The following is a 14,932-nucleotide window of genomic DNA, read 5'->3' on the forward strand; positions in this document are numbered from 1 at the left end:
AACATGTTGTCCAACCAATCAAAGTGTCAGATATTTAATCTAGTTCTGAAAGCATAAACTGCAGCCAGCTAGGACAATAGTGCATAACGTGGTGAGTAATTGACTCAAAGAGAAAGACAATAGTTGAACAGTTTTGAACAAATTAATTTCTTTAAAAATTAAGGAGAAGCAAGAGAGAGTGGGAGAGAGCTAGCAAACTCTATTTTGTTGTATTTTTTTTGCTTTCACTTTCACTTACTTAGCCAGCATCTAATGCAGCTAGCTAGTTTAGTTACTCAAACAACCGTCTCAGGCCTCCCGGGTGACGCAGTGGTCTAGGGCACTGCATCGCAGTGCTAACTGCGCCACCAGAGTCTCTGGGTTCGCCCGCAGCCGGCCGCGACCGGGAGGTCCGTGGGGCGACGCACAATTGGGCTAGCGTCGTCCGGGTTAGGGAGGGTTTGGCCGGTAGGGATTTCCTTGTCTCATCGCGCTCCAGCGACTCCTGTGGCGGGCTGGACTCCAGTGGTGGACCTCTCCTCCTCTCAGGACTCCAGTGGTGGACCTCTCCTCCCCTCTGGAGTCCAGTGGTGGACCTCTCCTCCCTTCAGGACTCCAGTGGTGGACCTCTCCTCCCCTCTGGACTCCAGTGGTGGACCTCTCCTCCCCTCTGGATTCCAGTGGTGGACCTCTCCTCCCCTCAGGACTCCAGTGGTGGACCTCTCCTCCCCTCATGACTCCAGTGGTGGACCTCTCCTCCTCTCAGGACTCCAGTGGTGGACCTCTCCTCCCCTCAGGACCTCAGTGGTGGACCTCTCCTCCCCTCAGGATTCCAGTGGTGGATCTCTCCTCCCCTCAGGACTCCAGTGGTGGACCTCTCCTCCTCTCAGGACTCCAGTGGTGGACCTCTCCTCCCCTCAGGATTCCAGTGGTGGACCTCTCCTCCCCTCAGGATTCCAGGGGTGGACCTCTCCTCTCAGGACTCCAGTGGTGGACCTCTCCTCCCCTCAGGACTCCAGTGGTGGACCTCTCCTCCCCTCATGACTCCAGTGGTGGGTCTCTCCTCCCCTCATGACTCCAGTGGTGGACCTCTCCTCCTCTCAGGACTCCAGTGGTGGACCTCTCCTCCCATCAAGACTCCAGTGGTGGACCTCTCCTCCCCTCAGGATTACAGTGGTGGATCTCTCCTCCCCTCAGGACTCCAGTGGTGGACCTCTCCTCCTCTCAGGACTCCAGTGGTGGACCTCTCCTCCCATCAAGACTCCAGTGGTGGACCTCTCCTCCCCTCAGGATTACAGTGGTGGATCTCTCCTCCCCTCAGGACTCCAGTGGTGGACCTCTCCTCCCCTCAGGATTCCAGTGGTGGACCTCTCCTCCCCTCAGGATTCCAGGGGTGGACCTCTCCTCTCAGGACTCCAGTGGTGGACCTCTCCTCCCCTCAGGACTCCAGTGGTGGACCTCTCCTCCCCTCATGACTCCAGTGGTGGACCTCTCCTCCTCTCAGGACTCCAGTGGTGGGTCTCTCCTCCCCTCATGACTCCAGTGGTGGACCTCTCCTCCTCTCAGGACTCCAGTGGTGGACCTCTCCTCCCATCAAGACTCCAGTGGTGGACCTCTCCTCCCCTCAGGATTACAGTGGTGGATCTCTCCTCCCCTCAGGACTCCAGTGGTGGACCTCTCCTCCTCTCAGGACTCCAGTGGTGGACCTCTCCTCCCATCAAGACTCCAGTGGTGGACCTCTCCTCCCCTCAGGATTACAGTGGTGGACCTCTCCTCCCCTCAGGACTCCAGTGGTGGATCTCTCCACCTCTCAGGTCTCCAGTGGTGGACCTCTCCTCCCCTCAGGACTCCAGTGGTGGACCTCTCCTCCCCTCAGGATTCCAGTGGTGGACCTCTCCTCCCCTCAGGATTCCAGTGGTGGACCGCTCCTCTCAGGACTCCAGTGGTGGACCTCTCCTCCCCTCAGGACTCTACTGGGTGAGTATGTTTAACTCTGGGTATCATACCTGGGTTGTTAGTGCGACTCTAGACCATGCTAGCCCACTAAAGTCTAGGCATTAGCCCTGAGAGCTAAAATAAATCTCCAGGTCTCAGACAAGGTTATCTCATTATTACAGACCAGTTTGGTTCACTGAGACCAACTCCACTCTGTTGTTTGGTCATTCCACATCTAAATTATACATCATGTAATGTGAGTATACATACCTATGTTTATAGGTTCTATAGACAGTCCCAAATAGAACCATATTCCTATATAGTGCACTACTTTCAACCGGAGCCCTATGGGCCATTTAGAACCGTAATGTGTTGTTATAAGGTTGCTTTAATGGATTTATTCTGACCATGGTCCCCTCCCTTCCTCTCCTCCTCAGGTCCCCCTGTCCCTGTCCCTGGGTGGGGAACGTCACCATGGACCTCACTGAGAAACACATATGGGACTTCTTCAAAACGTATGACCACCACGCCCCTCTGTTTTAGTTCTGTATCTGCATCTCTAACTCCATATTATTAGTCATTTAACAGCCGCTCTTATCCAGAGTGACGTACAGGAGAAAGAAGGGTTAAGTGCCTTGCTCAAGTGCAGTTTTTCACCTATTTGGCTCAGAGATTTGATCCAGCAACCTTTCTGTTACGGGCCCAACACTCATAACCACTAGACTACCTGCATATCCACTGTTTGGCTTCTCTTGCTGTGAGTTTCTTTGTTTCTTACATGGTGTGATAATCATCAAGTAACATAACATTAACACTTTAAATGGTTCACTCAAAATGGCCGCCGGTATACCATTCTAATACTATTACATGTATCTCTGTCTGCTGATATGGAATGAGAATCATCATTATTGTACATTCAAATTCAATGTTCTTTACTGTAGGTGTGGGGAGATGGAGTATCATTGTTCTGCATGAGATTATGTGCCTTTGTCAACATCAATAATACCAACATGGCCGCTCGCGCCTTGGAGAGGCTTCAGGTGAGTGGTGGGATGAAACATAATGCTGTCTAAATGCCTTCAACTATGTGAGATGTGCTTTCAATTATTTAGCTTAACTTTTACCGCCTCAGAAACCCGGATCCGGGAGCACCCCCCACCCCCCACCCCCCCCCACTGACTAGCATAGCTAGCATAGCGTCACAAGTAAATTGTAGCTTCTAAATATCATTAAATCACAAGTCCAAGACACCAGATGAAAGATACACTTCTTGTGAATCTAGCCACCATTTCTGATTTTTAAAATGTTTTACAGGGAAGACACAATATGTAACTCTATTAGCTAACCACGTTAGTAAAAGACACCATTTTTTTTACTCCACTATTTTTCCACTCCATCACCAGCTATCACCAATTCGACCAAATAAAGAAATAAATAGCCACTAACCAAGAAAAAACCTCATCAGATGACAGTCTGATAACATATTTATTGTATAGCATAGGTTTTGTTAGAAAAATGTGCATATTTCAGGTATAAATCATAGTTTGCAATTGCAGCCACCATCATAAATCTCCCCAAAGCGACTAGAATTACTACAGAGAGCAACGTGTATTACCAATTTACTCATCATAAAACATTTCTTAAAAATACACAGCTCACAGCAATGGAAAGACACAGATCTTGTGAATTCAGACAATATTTCAGATTTTCAAAGTGTCTTACAGCGAAAACACAATAAATCGTTATATTAGCATACCACATTTGCAAACGTTACCCGAGCATTGATTCAAGGCAAAATGAGCTATAGCGTTATCATCACCAAAATACATTAATTTTTTCACTAACCTTCTCAGAATTCTTCCGATGACACTCCTGTAACATCATATTACACAATCCATATAGAGTTTGATCGCAAATGTGCATATTTAGCGGCACAAATCGTGCTTACACAATGGAAATACTGTCCAACTACTCAAGCAATCTGCCCGGCGCCATCTTGAAAATACAACTATTTTTATCGAAAACTATTCATAAACTTGACAAAAAAAATACAGGTTGGACATGAAATGAAAGATGCATTAGTTATTAATGCAACCGCTGAGTTAGATTTTTAAAATTAACGTTACTAGACATACAGTGTGCGTTACAGCCAGACTAGTGCCGCAATAATGGCGTCACTAGTCGCCATTATTGAGTTTACATTTTTCCACATAAAAACGGAATAACATCATAAATAGCTCTTACTTTTCGACGAGCTTCCATCAGAATCTTGGCCAAGTGGTCCTTTGTCCAAAAGAATCGTTGCTTGGTTGTAAAACGTTGCATTCAACTTCTGATATAGCAGCTAACAATAGCTAACAATAGCTATTTTGCCCCAACGTGTCCAAATCCTCAAGACGCAATACTGAGGAAATTCCGAAAAATAGCAATATACTCGCATAATCTGATATAACTCGGTTTAAAATAGCTTCGTTATGATGTTTCTAACACCTATATCGACTTAAATTACAGACGGATACATCTAACGTTGATAACTGAGCGTTTGAAAATGGCATCCTGAGGTCCCTCTCTGCGCAATGGTCAGCGTCGAAAAGAAGGCTACCCTCACTCCTTGGCCTTTTATAACCTCTGAGAGCTACGTAGAAAGCCCATTCCACTTCTCATTGGTTACTGACATCCAGGGGAAGGCGGGTGCAGTTCATGTCGTTCCATAGGATACACACAGACCTTTAAAACTGATCTGAGACCAGAGCTTCGCTCTCAGACCTTCGCAGTACCTGTCATGGATTTCGCTGTAGAAAGAGTTCTGGGTCACCCACAGACATAATTCCAACGGTTTATGAAACTAGAGAGTGTTTTCTATCCAATAGAATTAATAATATGCATATTGTACGAGCAAGAATTGAGTACGAGGCAGTTTAATTTGGCAACACCCAGAAAAAAAAATGCTAACTGCTCCCCCTATTGACAAAAGGTTATACTTTAGGAGTTTGTACTTTTGCGAATGTGCTATTGGTTGCATTGTACTTTTGGGACTACGCTTATTAGTCCCATTATTAGTGGACCACACTCCCACTCCACTCAATAGCAGGATGGTTACTGCTTTGCAACGCTTGCAGTTTTCCACTGATTCCTTTCAAACCACTCATAGTTGAATTTGTGATTTCCAACTTGTTGTGTAATGTTCATGTCCATTGGCCGATGCTTGCTAGCTAAGATTTTGAAGGTATGATGTTGACATGATCAGTCAAATCAAAGTGACGGTAGATATAACGTGATTTGACACCATTTTATCTGTGGCCAATGACCTTCAGCCTACTTGGATGGGCACTTCTAATGTAAATCTATGGCAGCACCCAAGGGGCTTGAATTTTAGAGATCTCCCTGTAGATTTTGTGGTGAAGTAGTCTCCCTATGAGCGACAGAACACTGAGCCAATCTCGGCGCAACTAGAGAAGTACAGAACAAACCCAGATTTGTCCGTCGGACTGCCAGATGGTGACGGGTGATTCATCAATCCAGAGAACACGTTTCCACTGCTCCAGATTCCAATGTCTGCAAGCTTTTCACCACTGTAGCTGATGCTTTGCATTGAACATGGTGGTCTTAGGCTTGAGTGTGGCTGCTCGGCCATGGAAACCCATTTCCTGAAGCGCCGGACTAACAGTTATTGTGCTGAAGTTGCTTCCAGAGGCAGTTTGGAACTCTGAAGTGACTGTTGCAACCGAGGACAGACAATTGTTACACGCTTCAGCACACGGCCTGTTCTGTGAACTTCTACCACTTCGAGGCAGAGCTGTTGTTTTCCTATTCGTTTCCACTTCACAATAACAGCACTTACAGTTGACCGGGGCAGCTCTAGCACTGAAGAAATTTGATGGACTTGTTGTAAAGGTGGCATTCTATGACGGTGCCACGTTTGAAAGTCACTGAGCTCTTCAGTATCTCCATTCTAATCCAAATGTTTGTTTATGGAGATTGCATGGCTGTGTGCTCGATTTCATACACCTGTCAGCAACAGCTGAAATAGCCTAATCCACTCATTTGAAGGGGTGTTCACATACTTAGTGCATGTCTCCAAAAAACACAAATATTTCCTGAGCTTTATTATATCTCCTAGATAGAGGACAGTCACTTCAAAACCTTAGTTCCTATTATACATTTTTTCACTGTCTATATTTTGACAGTTATGAAAGTGTTATTCAATGTGTTTATATGGGCTATAGCAGTAAAGGACAAATTCAGTATTTGATCAATTTATTTTTAAGTATTTAATTGTTTTACCTAAAGGCGTATTAAAATTCAAAATCAAATAGCTAAATGATCCATGGTATGACCACCTTAAAACAATTCCATATGTCAGCTAGTAGAACCCCCAAAACGGCTCAGACTTTTAGAGGTTCAGAAACCCAGTGTCAGAGGGAGCAATGTCCAGCACCTAAACACACAAATCAAATCAAATTGTATTTGTCACATGCGCCGAATACAATACGTGTATTTGACCTTACTGTGAAACTCTTACTGACAAGCACTTAACCAACAATGCAGTTTTTTATTATAAAAATGCAATAAAAATATATAATACCAAATCACACTATACAATAACAATAAAGAAGCAATAACCAATTACATGAAAATTTATTCATTGTCATTTTCCAAAAACACGCATCATGCAGACACAATAGGACACAATAATCCCAGACAGACAAACAGACTTAGTTATATGCATGTCAGGGTTCACTTTGGGTCCGTTGTTCTGAAGATCAGTGAGCTGAAGACATCTCTTTCACACAAGCACACACTGGAAACTCAGAGCAGCTTGCCTTGGCCTTGGCATAATGTCAGCTCACTGTTGTCTGTTGTTTCTAGCTAGCTAATGTTAATAGCTAAATGTTAGCTAACTAGTTAGCTCACTAGTTAACTATGGGGTCTTGCTGTAATTCAGTGGCAGCACATCATATTGTTCACAATCCAGTCCATTCAGAGTAGCTGTGTGATGCGCAAAAATACTTGTTTATCACTGAATAACAGCAGCTTTATGTAGCTAACAAGCTAGTTGAGATCACTAGTTCACTCAATTCAAACACCAGTTCAACATAAGTCCCAATAACACAGTATTTTTTACATGCGTGACTGTTTTATTCTATATATATTTTTGAAAATTTCTACCTTCTATTTTGAATATTTTTAATCGGACTAGTAGGGACATATGAAGCCTGAAAGCTGCAGTAATGTTGAGATGTCAGTAGGGAGAGCTCTAGTCTAGAACACTGCAGTAATGTTGAGATGTCAGTAGGGAGAGCTCTAGTCTAGAACACTGCAGTAATGTTGAGATGTCAGTAGGGAGAGCTCTAGTCTAGAACACTGGAACCAAAGATACTCCCCTTTCATCTGTTCTGGAACCTTCAGTACCAGCTGATGAGGAGTGATGGGAATGGGTCACATTGTGTCTCTTGTAAAACATGTAGGTCCACTCCTCAAATAAAGAAATGTAACTACAGTATTCTGACTTTAGACCATTTTCTATTTAGATACAGTAACATCCCTAATGTGACATGCTGTTCCTGCATGTTAATGACCTGACTAGGCTACTTTTAAAATGTGTCAACCACAGAACTCACACTTAGGCTATGCCTGCTTCTACTAATACTTACAGTAGACTACTTCTTGTTTCCACGCAGTGACTGTACGTTGACTCACTGTTCAAGACCTCTCCCCTTCACTTCACTCTGTAAGTACACTTGACGATATCTTGAAATATAGTTTAGTTTTGATGTTTTTAGCCAAACATCACATGACTTACTGTATCTTTGTTCTTGTTGGTTTATTTTGAACTGTGTTTTGGTTGTTACATCAGGGCCTGTTTTCATAAAGTGTCTCAGACGGTCCGTATAATTATGATCTAAAAGGCTAAACTGATCCCAGATCAGCTCTCCTACTCTGATACACTTTGTGAATACTGACCCTGGACTGTTGTTTCACCAGGAATACCCAGATCTCCATTCAATAGGGTCATGTTCACTGTCAAAGTATAACAGGGTCAAGTATAACTGTGTGTGTGTGTGTGTGTGTGTGTGTGTGTGTGTGTGTGTGTGTGTGTGTGTGTGTGTGTGTGTGTGTGTGTGTGTGTGTGTGTGTGTGTGTGTGTGTGTGTGTGTGTGTGTGTGTGTGTGTGTGTAAATACATTTTTACATATTCATCTGAATGTGGCATATACAGTCACGACCAAAGTTATTGGCACCATTGACCAATACTGAGCTATATTGTGTGCTACAAAAGACAGGATGTACGTTGTACATGTGGTTTCACATAAAGACTTGTACATGCTATTTTAAGAGCTCTGAGAGCAATAGATTGTTGTGGAGATATTTTGAAAATGGCATGAAGTTTGAGTGATTGAATGTATTCTTCGTAAAAGCTTTAGGGTGAGTACTAACATGAGACACAGTGATGGTGGTTTGTGTTTAGGAGTAGTATTAACATGAGACACAGTGATGGTGGGTTGTGTTTAGGAGTAGTGTTAACATGAGACACAGTGATGGTGGGTTGTGTTTAGGAGTAGTATTAACATGAGACACAGTGATGGTGGGTTGTGTTTAGGAGTAGTATTAACATGAGACACAGTGATTGTGGGTTGTGTTTAGGAGTAGTATTAACATGAGACACAGTGACGGTGGGTTGTGTTTAGGAGTAGTATTAACATGAGACACAGTGATGGTGGGTTGTGTTTAGGAGTAGTATTAACATGAGACACAGTGAGGGTGGGTTGTGTTTAGGAGTAGTATTAACATTAGATACAGTGATGGTGGGTTGTGTTTAGGAGTAGTATTAACATGAGACAGTGATGGTGGGTTGTGTTTTAGGAGTAGTATTAACATGAGACACAGTGATGGTGGGTTGTGTTTAGGAGTAGTATCAACATGAGACACAGTGATGGTGGGTTGGGTTTAGGAGTAGTATTAACATGAGACACAGTGATGGTGGGTTGTGTTTAGGAGTAGTATTAACATGAGACACAGTGATGGTGGGTTGTGTTTAGGAGTAGTATTAACATGAGACACAGTGATGATGGGTTGTGTTTAGGAGTAGTATTAACATGAGACACAGTGATGGTGGGTTGTGTTTAGGAGTAGTATTAACATGAGACACAGTGATGGTGGGTTGTGTTTAGGAGTAGTATTAACATGAGACACAGTGATGGTGGGTTGTCTTTAGGAGTAGTATTAACATGGGACATAGTGATGGTGGGTTGTGTTTAGGAGTAGTATTAACATGAGACACAGTGATGGTGGGTTGTGTTTAGGAGTAGTATTAACATGAGACACAGTGATGGTGGGTTGTCTTTAGGAGTAGTATTAACATGGGACATAGTGATGGTGGGTTGTGTTTAGGAGTAGTATTAACATGAGACACAGTGATGGTGGGTTGTGTATAGGAGTAGTGTTAACATGAGACAGTGATGGTGGGTTGTGTTTAGGAGTAGTATTAACATGAGACATGAGTTATGGGTTTGGTTACCAGGACCACCCATAGGTAAAATATATGCTCACAGGACTGTATATTGATTTGGATTGTTGAGTCGACAAAACTGCATAATTTATGGACAGCATACTACTACAGTAGACTTCACGGTCAATACAGCAGGCTATGGTGATGTTCATTGGATTATCCATTAGCTAAAGCTACTAAAAGTACTGTACAACAAAGGAGGCTTGTGGGCGGATATATAGGAGGATGGACTCATTGTATTGGCTGGAATGAACGGAACACTATACATTAATTCTATTCATATTATTGCCAAAGGAATGAGGACATAATATGAGGACTGGAGGCTGCAGTAATGTTGAGATGCCAGTAGGGAGACCTCTAGTCTAGAACACAGCAGTAATGTTGAGATGCCAGTAGGGAGAGCTCTAGTCTAGAACACTGCATTAATGTTGAGATGCCAGTAGGGAGAACTCTAGTCTAGAACACTGCAGTAATGTTGAGATGCCAGTAGGGAGACTTCTAGTCTAGAACATTGCAGTAATGTTGAGATGCCAGTAGGGAGACCTCTAGTCTAGAACACTGCAGTAATGTTGAAATGCCAGTAGGGAGAACTCTATTCTAGAACACTGCAGTAATGTTGAGATGCCAGTAGGGAGACCTCTATTCTAGAACACTGGAACCTTCAGTACCACTTTGATGCGGCTGATGAGGAGTGTAAATTGAATGGGTTTGTAGAGTAGAATGGAAATCGAATCAAAAGGTTACTGTGAAATGCTTACTTACAAGCCCATGGAGCTTACCAGCTGTCATCAGCATACCACCCTGCATACCACTGCTGGCTTGCCTCTGAAGCTAAGCACAGTTCATCCTGTTCAGTACCTGGATGGGAGACCAGATGCTACTGGAAGTGGTGTTGGAGGGTCAGAAGGAGGAACTCTTTCCTCTGGTTTAAAAATATATACATCACAATACCCCATGGTAGTGATTGGGGACATTGTCCCATGTAGGGTGCTGTCTTTTGGATGGGACATTAAATGGGTGTCCTGACTTTCTGTGGTCACTAAAGATCCCATGGCACTTATTGTAAGAGTAGGGGTGTTAAACCTAGTGTCCTAGCTAAAATTCTTAATCTTGCCCTCATGCCACCGAATCATCCCCAGCTTTTAATTGGCTCATTCATGCCCCCACCTCTCACTTTTGAACTAGTCCCCAGATTGTTGCTGTAAATGGAAATGTGTTCAGTCAACTTACCTGGTAAAATAAGGCTTATATAAATAATTATATATAAATATATATATATATATAGATAGAACTTTGACCTGGTCCATCTAGAACTGAGAGGGGCAAGGCAACACATTCTAAGATATTATAAACATTCTAAATAGTAGGCTGTAGTAAACACATTCTTAGATATTATAAACATTCTAAATAGTAGAATATAGTAAACATATTCTAATATATTATAAACATTCTAAATAGTAGGCGAAAGAAAAAAACATTCTATGACATTATAAACATTCCAAATAGTAGGCTATAGTAAACATATTCTAATATATTATAAACATTCTAAATAGTAGGCTATAGTAAACATATTCTAATATATTATAAACATTCTAAATAGTAGGCGAAAGTAAACGCATTCTATGATATTATAAACATTCTAAATAGTAGGCTATAGTAAACATATTCTAATATATTATAAACATTCTAAATAGTAGACTATAGTAAACACATTCTAAGATATTTTAAACATTCTAAATAGTAGGCTATAGTAAACACATTCTAATATATTATAAACATTCCAAATAGTAGGCTATAGTAAACACATTCTAAGATATTATAAACATTCTAAATAGTAGGCGAAAGGAAAAAACATTCTAAGATATTATAAATATTCTAAATAGTAGACTATAGTAAACACATTCTAATATATGATAAGCATTCTAAATAGTAGGCTATATTAAACACATTCTAAGATATTATAAACATTCCACATCGTAGGCTACAGTCAACACATTGTTTACATGATTTGATTTTGATTTAATAGGATCCTCATTAGCCGGCCCCAATGGAGACATCTTGTCTTACTGGGGCTCGACACATAACATGATTCTCTACATAGTCAATGGAATACATTGGAAAGGGTCAAAATCTTGCCCGTTTCAAAAATGTAAGCCCACTCAAGTGAAGAAAGGTAACTAGATATGCAGTCTGTTGTGCATTTTTTTATTGAAATGCAGTAACACCCCTTTCTGACTTGCTGTTCTGGTCCTCATGCATGTTAATGACTTAAAGAGGAAGGAGGACAGTTCTGCATCAGCTACTTGTGTTCTACTATAAATATGTATCAACCACAGAACTGACACTTACAAGACCTCTCCCCTTCAGTCTGTAAGTACTCTTGATATCTTGAAATATGGTTTTTAGTTTTTAGCCACAAGTCATGTACTCAAGGGTCTCAGACTTGGAGTGCTGATCTAGGATCAGGTCCTCCTGGTCTATATAATTATGATCTAAATGAGATAACTAATCCTAGATCCTACTCTGAGACACTTGGTGAATACAGACACTATCATATAATGATGATATAAAAGGTCTGTGTGTGTGTGACTTGCTGTTTATCCTCACAGCTTGGGGAAAGGAGCTATCATTGAACATGGTGGTCAGTCTTTAGGCTGCTGTACAGCTTGACGGACCGTAGAGGATTGAACATTTATCCTCCTATATTTGGGGTTCTGAAAATAAAACAGCTTCAGAACAATCAATGTAGAAATATGTTTTTACAGTTCTACAGATCTGTTCAATAAGTTATTGTTGATAATATACTTAGCCAGTTGCACAACTGAATGCATTAAACCAAAATGTGTCTTCTGCATTCAACCAAACCCCTCTGAATCAGTTGAACATCAGCACCACCCAGGATCAGCTATTTTTAGATGGGGTTAACTGCCTTGCTCCAGGACAAATTGGCAGATTTTCCACCTTGCCAGGTCGGGGATTTGAACCAGTAATGTTTCAGCTACTGGCCCAACATTTTTAACCGCTATGCTACCTGCCGATACCGCTGACACACTCCATATTACCAAACTATTATGATGTTATTTACACACCATCCACTCAAGGCTGTGATGATGATGTGTTGTTATATCTGCATCCCAAATGACACCATATCCCCTATAGAGTGCACTACTTTGACTAGAGCCCTACCTGCTGTCCCTGATGGTTTGTATGTAGTTATTCACCTGCTATAGAGTGCACTACTTTGACTAGAGCCCTACCTGCTGCCCCTGATGGTTTGTATGTAGTTATTCACCAGCTATAGAGTGCACTACTTTGACTAGAGCCCTACCTGCTGCCCCTGATGGTTTGTATGTAGTTATTCACCAGCTATAGAGTGCACTACTTTGACTAGAGCCCTACCTGCTGCCCCTGATGGTTTGTATGTAGTTATTCACCAGCTATAGAGTGCACTACTTTGACTAGAGCCCTACCTGCTGCCCCTGATGGTTTGTATGTAGTTATTCACCAGCTATAGAGTGCACTACATTGACTAGAGCCCTACCTGCTGCCCCTGATGGTTTGTATGTAGTTATTCACCTGCTATAGAGTGCACTACTTTGACTAGAGCCCTACCTGCTGCCCCTGATGGTTTGTATGTAGTTATTCACCAGCTACAGAGTGCACTACTTTGACTAGAGCCCTACCTGCTGCCCCTGATGGTTTGTATGTAGTTATTCACCAGCTACAGAGTGAGTGGTTGTTTATGTTTTTAAGACTGCAGGGTGGGAGATGCAACAATGGCCTTGAGAACAGCAGGAAGTGTGTTGGTGGTCTTTCTCTGGTCTGTAGCAGGTATGGTCTCATTCTTATCTTTTAGTTCTCTGTTTAATAATCTACAGACATTTATAAAAGGATAAGAATCATAATGTTATTCTGGTGTGTTCTGTTAGGTGTCTCCACTTCACTTTAAATAGTTATCTTTCACACCTCATTGAGTGATGCTTATCTGTGGTTTCCTTCACACTCAACTCAGCAACTATGGCAACAAAGTGTGTACAAACCCTACTGTCAGTGCGAGCCAATAGACCTTTCCTAATTCTGATACCGTTGTGTGGTGTGACTGTTTAAGTGGTACTGAGTCAGAATGGCAGGATTGTGACGTACACCAAGAAGAGTATCTGTGCCTTGAAGGGGTCAACAGTGGAGCTGTCCTGCTCTTACACATATCCCAGAGGTCATAAAGTCACAACAACCACATGGTATAACTGGAGGAGTGGTGTTGGGTATACTTCTGACATCCAAGATAAGAATGAGGGTCGTATAGAGTACCGAGGGAACAAGGAGAATGAAAGCACCCTGAGAATCACAGACCTGAAATGGAGTGATGCTGCAACATATTATTTCACGTTTACAACAACGTCCTTCTCATGGACTCCTCGCAATGACTATGTCACTCTCATTATTACAGGTATTGTGATATTGTACATAGAATAACGCACCACTTCAAATGACAAATATTATATTAATCCTCCACAAAAGATTCATCTTAACTTGTGACACAACAGATCCACAGTAATATGTTTACTTAAATCAATAGATTACATGATTTATGGCACACAGATTTACACATGTTTGTCTCAAATTAGGACTAGGCCCAATGAGAACAGTACAATTGTATTAATCTAGAGCGGATTGTTCAGTTGTGTTTTAATACACTCTCTGCATTCAGAACTGCAGGTGGAGGTAACAGACACAAGTAATAGGAAGACACTGACCTGTAAAACCACCTGTTCTCTGACTGACAACCCCACATACATCTGGTACAAGAACGGACAACATCTAGATGAGAGCACCTCCCCCCAGTACAAAGACCCAGTCTCCAGTAACTATGAAGACAGCTACTCCTGTGCTGTAAAAGGCCATGAGGAGCTCCGCTCTCCTGCAGTGTGTGAGTAGGAATCTAATATGGAATCTAATACAGAATGTAATGTCTTGGCTTTTATGTAAATATCTGAAAATACAGTATAATATACTCATGTGATTCCATTATATTGCAGGTGTTCAGGGTAAGAGCTGCAAGAGAGTGACTTACACCAAGAGGAGAATCTGTGTCTTGAAGGGGTCAACAGTGGACATATCCTGTACTTATGTTGGTTATTATTCCACCACATCAACATTCTGGTTTAGAAGTGATAAGTCGACCCCTAAAGACCTAACCACAGACCCAGGGTATGCAGGTCGTGTGGAGTATGTTGGAGAGAAGGAGAGAGGTCGCTCCACCCTGAGAATCACAGATCTGAGAGAGGAGGACTCAGCTGAGTATCGCTTCACTTTTAAAATAGACAGCTTTGAATGGGGTCATAGTTTCCTAGGAACAACTCTGTCTGTCACAGGTAATACACTACACTGTATGATACAACTGTATATCATATTGAATTACAGGAGAAAATATATTTACCATCCTGTTAACACAGAGGTGTCTGTGGTATTAAACATATCATTTCAGTTCTGCAGGTCAAAGTGACTCCTA

The 14,932-nt window shown here is 42.2% G+C and overlaps 1 long non-coding RNA gene across 1 annotated transcript; it reads left to right on the forward strand.

Moving 5' to 3' along the window:
• The first annotated feature begins 7,595 nt into the window (after positions 1-7,595).
• LOC120028046 lies at positions 7,596-13,588 on the forward strand. The gene is made up of 3 exons (XR_005473372.1): positions 7,596-7,645; positions 13,177-13,254; positions 13,532-13,588. It is a non-coding gene; the product is annotated as an uncharacterized LOC120028046 (long non-coding RNA).
• The last annotated feature ends 1,344 nt before the right edge of the window (positions 13,589-14,932 follow it).

The sequence above is a fragment of the Salvelinus namaycush genome, chromosome 2 (assembly GCF_016432855.1).
Source record: "Salvelinus namaycush isolate Seneca chromosome 2, SaNama_1.0, whole genome shotgun sequence".
Taxonomy (NCBI): domain Eukaryota; kingdom Metazoa; phylum Chordata; class Actinopteri; order Salmoniformes; family Salmonidae; genus Salvelinus; species Salvelinus namaycush.